The sequence below is a fragment of the Ranitomeya variabilis genome, chromosome 5 (genome assembly GCF_051348905.1).
Source record: "Ranitomeya variabilis isolate aRanVar5 chromosome 5, aRanVar5.hap1, whole genome shotgun sequence".
Taxonomy (NCBI): domain Eukaryota; kingdom Metazoa; phylum Chordata; class Amphibia; order Anura; family Dendrobatidae; genus Ranitomeya; species Ranitomeya variabilis.
Genome location: NC_135236.1, coordinates 615,119,942 through 615,132,135, shown reverse-complemented (window position 1 = coordinate 615,132,135; position 12,194 = coordinate 615,119,942).

Sequence of the window (12,194 nt, the reverse complement as noted above, 5' to 3'; positions counted from 1 at the left end):
TTCTCTGTGTGTGGGATGTTATTCACTTAAGCTGACTCCCATTCAGGTTGCATACAGTATGATGATTAAGGAAACCCAGATCTCTGCAGTAAACATAGAAGTGTCAGGCCACTTTATGACAATAAAATGTTCTTTACTTATGAACTGGATAAGAACTATATAACAGAGGTATTACATTTTTAGTACATTTGACAAATCATCTACATACAGAAGAGGCATGAGCTTGGAGGATACAAGTGGCAGCCTAGAACTTACAAGGTAATATTCATAAACACAGCATATAGACTATCTCCACGTTATCTGTCTCTCTATAACCCATGATGGCAGTAGTAGCTGCACTGACCTATTCATCCCAGTCTTCTTCTTATGCATCAAGGATCAGCTTACATGTTGCCTTGTTCAGCCAACCTCTCTCTAGCCGTCCCAGGCCCCACAACTCACACCTCTACTTCTTGCTTCAGGCTTTACGCCCTACAGCTGGAGACCCTTCTGTGAGGCTCAGTTATCAGTCTCAGGTATTTTCCTTATGGATTTGGGTTTATCAGCCTCTACTCCACTACTCTACTGCAGTTACTTACAAAAACCCAGATAAAAACATAAAAAACAAATGCCCGGCAAAATAAATAAACAGCAATACAGTAGTGCCTAAAAATAATATAGTGTGCTAAGTTAATATAATTTGTCTCACAAAAATTAAAAACCTATTCCACCTTGTCACGGTGACCCTATTCAGGATGGTTCTAATGATTGATGAGCGAATTTGTTCTGAAATCAATCACCAAACATAAATATAGCAGGAATATGGCACATTCAGATTCGTGATCATGTGTGTTGCGTTTAGCAGTAGACCTCCGATACCCACAGTCCTCCACTCTCTTTGAGTCAACTACCCGTGATACTATCCTTAATTTTTCTAACAATAGTTATCTACGAAACTGATATGTGTGCCTCCTGGGTGTGGTGAGCACCACTTTCAATTTCTTTTTTATCATTTATATAGCGCCAATAATTCAACATTTGCTTTACAGACATTTTCAGACATTACTGGCACTATGACCATTGGTACTCACAATCTAAATTTACTACCAGTATGTCTTTGTAGTGTGGGTAGAAAAATATTTACTGGGAGTAAACCCTCACAAAGAAGGGTAGAACATACAAACTCTTTGCAGATGCTGTCCTTGGTGGGGTTGGAACACAGGACTCCAGCGCTGCAAGGCTGCTAATGTTTTGCTGTCTTGGGGAAAACCACTGTCAAGATTGTCTTCATGCATGTTTAGAAACTGCAGCATGGGTGTGTCCTTTTCTGGGGGGTCAGCAACCTGCAAAATTCACTTTTGTATTGTGGATAGAATGAGTATCAATGGGTATGGGTAATAATGAGGAGATGAACACTGAGGAGGAGGAACAGATGCTGATGGCTAGCGCAACTGATGCTAGTAGTCACACAACCTTTGTCCTGTCTCTCTAACATGGATGGGCTGAGGACGGGAGTCAGGAGGATGAGAGGGAGGAGGAGAAGATGGCAAGTGGTCATCCCAATGGAGACAGGGAAGTGTTAGCTGTATGGATCTGTATGGAGCTTGGCACATTTGGATGACTCTATGTACCGCTGCCTTTCCCGTTATCATCTCGTTACATTCATCTTGGTCAAAATATAGTATTGGATGTTCGCACTGCTAGACCTTTGCTACAAGGAGAACATTTCATTTATTTTTCTTGAGGTGAAGATGTCTTCTAAAATGGTACTAAACCAGGAGACTATTGTGGAAAATATGTTGAAAAAATTCTCATCTGACAACGCTAGCAACAGGGGGCAAATTTCCTTACAACTAAGGAGGATAGGCCAGGGAGACACACAGCAGAGGCAGGGGTATACTGTCAAAGACGTGGGCCAATTGCATGACACCAGCCCTGCATCCAGGGCCTGATGACTTGGTATTTTTAACAAGGAGTGAAAGGTTGTTACAGATGGTCAAGAATTACCTAGCTCTCCAAACCAGCATAATCCATAATTCTTCTGTGACTTTCAACTTTTGGGTCTCAAAGCTGGATACCTGGCATGAGCTGTCCCTCTATGCCTTGGAGGTGTTGTGATGTCCTGCTGCTAGCGTCTTGTCTTAGCGTGTTGTAGTGTCCCTGGGAGGGTCATAACAGACAGGTACTTTTGCCTTGTCAACAGAGAATGTAAACAGGCTACCTCTCATGAAAATATGAAAATGAACAAAACCTTCAGTATTACATGTTCTTTGGTACATTTCGTTGGTATATAACCCTCCAAAAACGTGTTCAAAATTTATTGGTATTATATTGCTCATCTATAGACTATTCTATCTTCTGGAGTCCATTTTGTTGGAATAAAAGCCACAAAAACCTTGTTTAAAAATGTATCGGTATTAAATTGCTCACCCATAGACTATTCCATTGTCTGGATTTAATTTTGTTGGTATATAACCCTAAAAAAAACTTGTTCAAAAATGTATTGGTGTTTTTTTGCTCATCCATAGGGTATTAGATCTTCTTGGGTACATTTCATTGCCAGGGCCAGCTCCAGGTTTTCATGGGCCCTGGGTGTCTCAGTGAGCCCTTTAACATATACCATGTTTCATGATGCACAGATAAGCAATATAGGTATAGTACAATGCCAAAGATTTCAGTTACTTCTTACATAGCATGAGTGATATATATTGTAAATTCTTCAATAGCTCAGAAACTGGTGAATTCTTGCAGCTCACAGTGCGTACCCTGTGGGGGATTCAAAAGTTTTTATTTTACACTCTGTGCAGAATTATTAGGCAAGTTGTATTTTGATCACATGATACTTTTTATACATGTTGTCCTACTCCAAGCTGTTTAAGCTTGAGAGCCAACTACTAATTAAGTAAATCAGGTGACGTGCATCTTTGTAATGAGGAGGGGTGTTGTCTAATGCCATAAAAACCCCATATAAGGTGTGCTTAATTATTAGGCAACTTCCTTTCCTTTGGAAAAATGGGTCAGAAGAGAGATTTGACAAGCTCTGAAAAGTCCAAAATTGTGAGATGTCTTGCAGAGGGATGCAGCAGTCTTGAAATTGCCAAACTTTTGAAGCGTGATCACTGAACGATCAAGCTTTTCATGGCAAATAGCCAAGAGGGTCGCAAGAAGCATGTTGGGCAAAAAGGGCGCAAAATAACTGCCCATGAATTGAGGAAAATCAAGCATGAAACTGACAAGATGCCATTTGCCACCAGTTTTGCCATATTTCAGAGCGGCAACGTTATTGGAGTAATAAAAAGCACAAGGTGTGCAATACTCAGGGACATGGCCAAGGTAAGGAAGGCTGAAAAACGACCACCTTTGAACAAGAAACATAAGATAAAACATCAAGACTTGGCCAAGAAATATCTTAAGACTAACTTTTCAAAGGTTTTATGGACTGATGAAATGAGAGTGACTCTTGATGGGCCAGATGGATGGGCCAGAGGCTGGATCAATAAAGGGCAGAGAGCTCCACTCCGACTCAGACGCCAGAAAGGTGGAGGTGGGGAACTGGTATGGGCTGGTATCATCAAAGATGAACTTGTGGGACCTTTTCGGGTTGAGGATGGAGTGAAGCTCAACTCCCAGACCTACTGCCAGTTTCTGGAAGACAACTTCTTCAAGCAGTGGTACAGGAAGAAGTCGGAATTGTTCAAGAAAAACATGATTTTCATGCAGGACAATGCTCCATCACATGCCAAAGAAGAAAAAATAATGACATGTCCCCTTGTTCACCTGATCTGAACTCCATAGAGAACCTGTGGTCCCTCTCGGAACAGTGTCTGGGAGCCTGTGGTGGCTGCTGCACGCAATGTTGATCGTTAGGGTTGAGCGAAACGGGTCGTTCATTTTCATAAGTCGCCGACTTTTGGCAAAGTCGGCGTCTCATGAAACCCGATCCGATCCCAGTGTGGGTCGGCCACGTGGAACGCGAACTTGGCGCCAAAGTCGCGTTTCGAATGACGCCTTCCCCGCCATTTTTTTGAGCCAATTAATTGTGGGCAGCGTGATGACATAGGTTCCGGCTCCTGCGGCATCATAGTGCTATGTTACGTTTTCGGACGTAGTAATTTCCGGAGTCAAAAAATAACATATGCCTTGCACGGAGGGGAGAGAGAGAGAGAGAGAGAGAGAGAGAGAGAGAGAGAGAGAGAGAGAGAGAATAAAAAAAATAAAATAATTTCATTGACATACATTGGGTTTCGTGTTCCGGGTCCGGAACCCGACTTTACAGTAGAATCGGCCGATTCCATACGATCCGACATCCGAGAAGGTCGGGTTTCACAAAACCCACCTCGATCCTAAAAAAGCTAAGGTCGCTCAACCCTATTGATCGTAAACAGATCAAGCAACTCACAGAATTTATGGATGGAAGGTTGTTGAGTGTCATCATAAAGAAAGGTGGCTATATTGGTCACTAATTTTTTGGGGTTTTGTTTTTGCTGGTCAGAAATGTTTATTTCTAAATTTTGTGCAGTTATATTGGTTTACCTGGTGAAAATAAACAAGTGAGATGGGAATATATTTTGTTTTTATTAAGTTGCCTAATAATTCTGCACAGTAATAGTTACCTGCACAAACAGATATCCTCCTAAGATTGCCAAATCTAAAAAAACACTCCAACTTCCAAAAATATTAAGCTTTGATATTTATGAGTCTTTTGGGTTGATTTAGAACATATTTGTTGATCAATAATAAAAATAATCCTCTAAAATACAACTTGCCTAACAATTCTGCACACAGTGTATACCAGACAGTATATTCCTCAGTACAAGATTATGGGCACCATATAGTGCTCCATACAGTATAATGAAGCCCACATATTGCTCCATGTAGAATAATGGGCTTCATATAATGCTCAATATAGAATAATGGGTCTCATACAATGCTCCATACAGAATAATGGGCCTATATATTGCTCTATACAGTATAATGGCCCCATATATTCCTTCATACAGTAAAATGGGCCCCATATAATGCTTCATACAGAATGGTCTCCATATAATGCCCCATACAGAATAATGGGCCTCATATGATGCTCTGTTGTGAAATTGGATTTTGGGCTCCCCCGGTGGCCACTGGTGGAATTGAACTGGTGTGCATCATCCTCTCTGTTCACCTGTTTCCATCAGTATGTGGGAGTCGCTATTTAGCCTTGCTCCTCTGTCACTTCCATGCCGGTCAACATTGTAATCAGAAGCCTTTCTGTGCATGTTCCTGCTGCTAGACAACTCCCAGCTAAGTTGGACTTTAGTCCTTGTTTGTTTTTGCATTTTGTTCCAGTTCACAGCTGTAGTTTCGTTTCTGTGTCTGGAAAGCTCTTGTGATCTGAAATTGCCACTCTGATGTTATGAGTTAATACTAGAGTCTTAAAGTAATTTCAGGATGGTGTTTTGATAGGGTTTTCAGCTGACCATGAAAGTGCCCTTTCTGTCTTCCTGCTATCTAGTAAGCGGACCTCAATTTTGCTAAACCTATTTTCATACTACGTTTGTCATTTCATCTAAAATCACCGCCAATATTTGTGGGGGCCTCTGTCTGCCTTTCGGGGAAATTTCTCTAGAGGTGAGCCAGGACTATATTTTCCTCTGCCAGGATTAGTTAGTCCTCCGGCCGGCGCTGGGCGTCTAGGGATAAAACGCAGGCTACGCTACCCGGCTACTGTTAGTTGTGCGGCAGGTTTAGTTCATGGTCAGTTTAGTTTCCATCCTTCCAAGAGCTAGTTCTTATGTTTGCTGGGCTATGTTCTCTTGCCATTGAGAACCATAACAATGCTCCATACAGAATAATAGACTCCATATAAAGCTCTTTACAGTATAACAGCCCCACATAGTGCTCCATATAGTATGAAGGGTCCCATATAATGCTACATACAGAATAATGAACTCTATATAATACTCCATACAGTATAATGGCCCCACATAGTGCTCCATACAGTATAATGGGCCCCATATAATGCTCCATGCAGTATAGTGGCCAAACTAAATGATCAAATACTCACCTCTCCTCATTCCTTGCTGGCTGCTGCTCTAATCTCCTTAGTGTCTTATGACTTGTCAAGTAAGCATGGAGAAACAGAAGGAAATTGACATAGGCATATGCAGTATACAGTATCTTTATTAGAGGATAGGGTAAAGTTCATGGCAATTACACCTTCCTTGCTAGTGTGTGAAGTTTCCTTGTTTAGACTTCAGTTTGGAACAATTTATGCTAAAGTCTTTCAATATAAATAATAATATATAAAGAGTGTCCTATAGTAAGATGTTGGCCTTTTTCAGTCGACAATAGTGTTGAGCGATACCTTCCGATATTTGAAAGTATCAGTATCGGATTGTATCGGCCGATATCCGAAAAATATCGGATATCGCCGATACCGATACCCGATACCAATACAAGTCAATGGGACACAAATATCGGAAGTGATCCTGGATGGTTCCCAGGGTCTGAAGGAGAGGAAACTCTCCTTCAGGCCCTGGGATCCATATTCATGTGTAAAATAAAGAATAAAAATAAAAAATAGGGATATACTCACCCTCGGACGCGCCCTGGTTGTAACCGCTGCAACCTGCAGCCTCCGTTCCTAAGAATGAGCGAGTGAAGGACCTTCGATGACATCACGGTCACGTGAGCGGTCACGTGAGCGGTTACGCGACCAATCACAAGACCGCGACGTCATTGCAGGTCCTTCACTCGCTCATTCTTAGGAATGGAGGCTGCCGGTTGCAGCGGTTATAACCAGGGCGCGTCCGAGGGTGAGTATATCCCTATTTTTTATTTTTATTCTTTATTTTACATATGAATATGCATCCCTATCCCGATTCCCGATATCGCAAAAATATCGGAACTCGGTATCGGAATTCCGATACCGCAAATATCGGCCGATACCCGATACTTGCGGTATCGGAATGCTCAACACTAGTCGACAATAATCTCTTCCTGCCAATTTGTGTAAAAATAAACTTTTATTTAAAAGAAAGAATGTAATTATATATGTATGTTCAATTATTTCACATTGATCCCTCTGTACCAAACATGCTTCTAATGTGAAAAATCCATAGAGAAAACACAAAAAGTCCTCCAACACAATATTATAAACCAAATAAATACTATTATCGAATAAACATAATTTTAAAAAATTGGAGATGAAAGCAAACCAAAAAGACAGATGGAAAGAACACACATGAGACGAAACATGTATTGCAACTGTATCCTGGGTATGACATTACAGAGTATATCATATCTTTGGTACATTATATTCTATTTGAGACATGGTTAAATAAAATATATGAATTAATACCAAATAAAGTGCATAGTGCATATAACCGAAGTCTCTAACCAGATACAAAACAATAAATGAATGTCACACATCTCTCTAAATTCCTCTCTCCTTGATTGACCTTAGGATATACAGTATAAAGGGAATAATGTAAAGTGCACAATCTCCTAAGGACAATCAGGGACAGTGTCATGCACATCAAGTTATACCCAATGTGCAGTTTCCATCCAATGTACCCCTTGACGCGCATTTCGATGTCAGATCTTCCTCAGAAGGGGTGCTTCTAATGTGGTTGCGCAGGCAGAGGGAACAGGAAGTATGCTACTACTGGAGCCATTATTCCTTGCCTCTCTTCACTGTCTATGACTGTGACACTGGTGTTTTCTCTGATCAGTATGTTCTTACACTGATCAGAACTGAACTTGAAATATTGTGGTAGGGCCTTAATAGAGCTTCCCATAAACAATGTCACAAACATCAATGAACTTAAGCAATGTTGTAAAGAAGATTGGGTCAAAGCTATGTGTATACTTCTGACTAGATGTGCTCAGCCTCACTCAATCCATGTGTATTGAATAAGACCCAGAACGTCTAGTCAGAATGTGGCAAGAAGTTTGCAAATCGCATTCTTGTGGTCATGTAACCACCCACTTCCATCTGCAAAACCAACAAATCATCCTACAGTATGCTCACATAGAGTGACTGGAGACTTTCATCAGAGGATCATATGTGGCACCCCAGGAGTTCGGTTGCCATAGTGACCTTGCCTCCCTCACAGGGGGTGATGTCATGCCTGGAAGCAAGGAGGGATCCCCTTTCCAGACCTGATTTCAGGAGAGCTTCCCTATAAGTTCTGGCCTGGAGGAGGGGTTGGTGAGTTTTAGGAGAGTCTGAGACAGTGAAGGAGGAAGAGGCAAGTGAGGAGAACCTGGGGGATTGGAGCTGCGACTGAGCTCACCCAAGGACTTAGTGTCAAAGACCAGACACTGGAGTCCGTGGTTGTGTGGGAACTGCAGGCCCAGCAACTAAAACCGGAGGGCAGGAGATTGCAGGTCTCCTGGTCCTAGCTGACAACATGAGGTACAGCAGCATTTGAGGGCCCAGAGTCACCACGAGGGAGTAACACCTGGAACAGGCTCAAGCTGCCTGCCCTGCGGGTAGTGTTCCATTTAATGGACAGACTGAGAGAGGGACTTGAGTAGAGCATAAAGCATCAAGAACCCAGAGAACAGCGCAGTAGGGAGGCCTCCAACCCCACCTGGCTAGGTGGATTCTGAATTGCTTCCAGGCTGCCCAGATCTCCATTACCACCTGTTAACTGTGCTCCAGACTGCACCTTCAACCAGGAATTAAAGGTAAAGAAAACTGCAGCCCTTGTGTCCTCTAGTCCTTTCTAACACCCTCAGTCCTGTACCCCAAAATCCATGATCCTTGATAGACTGTACTCGTAGCTTTACTCCACCTGTGGGGAGCAGAACCATCTCAGCTGCGACACCATCGGCCCCAGCGGTCCCTTTAGGCAGCGTCGGCTACCCATTGCTGAACACCACAGGTGGCATCAGGTGAAATCCCCTACAAACATTACCTCATTACTTTTAATGCATGCCCAGGGCCACGCACAGGATCACCGCTGCAGTGACCACCCTTTAAGAATCGTCCAACCCGGTTCCGAGTACCCCACGGCCCTAGCTGGTATCGCACATAAAATCCCTTCAAATACATAGGAATTAAGAGGGTAAATACTGCTCAATTGTTCATCAGCAAGTGTGACCATCAAAGCAGATATTGGCAATTTTTCGATCTGGTACATGCAGACATGTGTTACTACAATGCTAAAGAGGAAAGATATGAGAATGCAATGATCTTAGAAAAATAATTCTTACTGCCCATCAATCTGATAAGAGTTGTAAGGCCATTTTTATACAATTTGGAGTTCATCATTCTACAGTGGTTAAGGTTATTCACAAGTTAAAAACAACACAGCTCACAATCTTCCTAGACCTGAATGCTTACGAAAATTTACCACAAGTTCAGATGTGCCATTCACAGAGAAACTACAAAAATACAAACAGCAACAGGTTTGCTGGAAGAAAGCTTTTTATTTCTAAAAATAATGAAAGTCTGCAAAATTACATCTTAAACACAAGACTGTTGGAACAATGTAATTTTTAAAGATGAGATCAAAGTGGAGATGTTTGGCCATAATGACTTGTGCAGCATTTAGTGAAAACCCAACACAGCATATCGGCACAAACATTTCATACAAATTGCCAAGTACAGTACTCGAGGGGTGATGATTTCAGCTTGCTTTGAACCCTGAGGAGCAGTGCTCATGGTCATTGGATCAATCATAATCTCTTCTGTATATAAAAGCATACTAGATTGAAATGTGCAGCCATCTAGCCAAAAGTGGATCATGGAACAAGGCAATGATACCAAGCACACAAGCAAATCACCATTACTATGGCTGAAAAAGGAAAGAATCGAGGTGTTGTAATGGCCCAGTTAACATCCAGACCTCAACCTGTTTGAAATGTTGTGTTGAGACCTTAAGACAGCTGTGCATAAAGAAATGTCTACAAGCTTCAATGAACTTAAAGAAGCAATCCTATTAAATTTTTTTATTTGCTAAATGCTTGTATATGCATGCAATGTAGTATGAGTGTATTAATATACTCACCTACCATAGCTCTCTCTAGTTTCCAGCGTCGTTCTTCTCCCCTTCTCATTTACCTTACCGCAATTGTGACGAGCCGGCTCGCTCTATACTCTATTCGTGAGTCTGAAGTCTCTTTTAAAATGTAAGACTATGGTGCCTCATTCTGATGCTTTATAGACTAACATTGTAAAAGTCTCTTCCAAGTCAAAGAGCGCAGCGTGATCAGGAGAGTATGAAGACCGGTGTTCTCACTCAAAAGAGAAGAAGCAAGCTGGTTCATGGAGAAGGCGGCGGTAGGTGAGTATATCATCACACTTACTCTACATTAAATGCATATATACACTTTTAATGAATAAAAAACTTAATGGGAGTACTTCTTTAAGAGAAGAGTGGATCACTTCAAGATATTGTTGCTAAAGGTGGTTCTATAAGCTACTGATTTATAAGGTATACTTAATTTTTCACACATTGCTTCTGCACTTTGGCATAGTACTTGTTAAATAAGTAATGATGCAATGTAATTTGTCAAGTGTGGTTGTTCTTTTGAAGTTGCATTTTGCCATTTGTAAAACCTTCGAATGGCCAGATGCTTTGTTTTTATAGAAAACCATAACATTTAATGATATACACACAAAAATTTAAAGAAATATGAAAATTGTAGCATTTGGCTGCATCTGAAATATTACCGAGTTACATTCACGAACATCTGTTGGGACAGTTGCTCTAACAAGACCAATTAAGTTTTCAAAATAATCCTTAATCCACTATTTGTGAAACAAATCATTACGGCTGCTAATTGCCTTTGTTTAGGAATCCTAGGGGTAGTCATTGAGGAAATTTAGCTGGAAATTCAGGAATGGGAAGAATGTAAGTTATCCTGAAGAGACAGTGAAGAGAGATTTGCTAAAGCCTTATTTAGGAATACACACAAAACATAAGTTGAAAAACGAAATCTAATTGAATTGGTTGGAGAGTTACAAAAATACAATAACAGGAGATAATCTGTTCAATGTAGTATCAGTTTTCAAGTAAATGAACCCAACACAAACAATTTTCTGAATATCTAAAGCTGCATATTTTAAGCAAAAATACACCTCAAACAGTCAGGTTGTCAATGACTTCCACTTTTAGGATGAACGTGAATTAATCTCTTGTCCTTAACTGAGATTATCAAGACTGGGACTTTTATGAAACAGAGCCGTGTTAGTATTTCGGATGCCTTCTTCAACGTAATGGAGTATCCTTCTTCCAGATACTTTGTGCATGTTAGAGAAAGGTCTTATTGACTGAAACATCACACATTTGCACAAAACTGGATTGGATGCAATAAAATCAAGATTTCCTTTGATTTTGGAGTGCTGTAAGCATGCCCCACACTGACAACTTCAGTGCATCATGGTATTAGCCAAGTAATGATAGAATCTGTAGGTAATCTTTTGATGCCTATATCCTGTATTCAGCCAGTCATTAGAATACATAAGTCAAATTTGCATTCAAGAGAAGCAGCAGTTGGGCAGAGTAAATCTTCAGGCGTCATTAACATCATCGCCCGTGAGCCATAACCACAAGAATGAGGCTGCCGTCACACTAGCAGTATTTGGTCAGTATTTTACATCAGTATTTGTAAGCCAAAACCAGGAGTGGGTGATAAATGCAGAAGTGATGCATATGTTTCTATTATACTTTTCCTCTAATTGCTCCACTCTTGGTTTTGGCTTACAAATACTGATGTAAAATACTGACCAAATACTGCTAGTGTGACGGCAGCCTGAGACTGCAGTAGTTATTCGAGGTCATTTCTCAGGGGCGGGCGATAACGTTACGCCTCTGAGTAATGACCATGAGCAACCTCTGCAGTCTGGCCCTCGCCATCCTTGCTCAAATTGATGGTGTGACAGAGAGAATGAGAATGCAGAGGTTATGCAAGATCCTTTTTCACGGCCGATGAGGTTACGCCAGTGGGAAATGATCGCGAGTAACCTCTGCAGTCTAGCTCTCTCGGACACATCATCACTGTGAGCCAGGACCATGAGGATGAGACTGCAGAGGTTACTCTGACCTTGAATAACCTCTTTAGTGTCATACTTGCGATCATATCTCACAGGCGATGATTAGTGTTGAGCGATACCTTCCGATATCGGAAAGTATCGGTTTCGGAAAGTATCGGCCGATACCGGCAAAATATCGGATCTCGCCGATACCGATACCCGATACCAATGCAAGTCAATGGGACGAAAA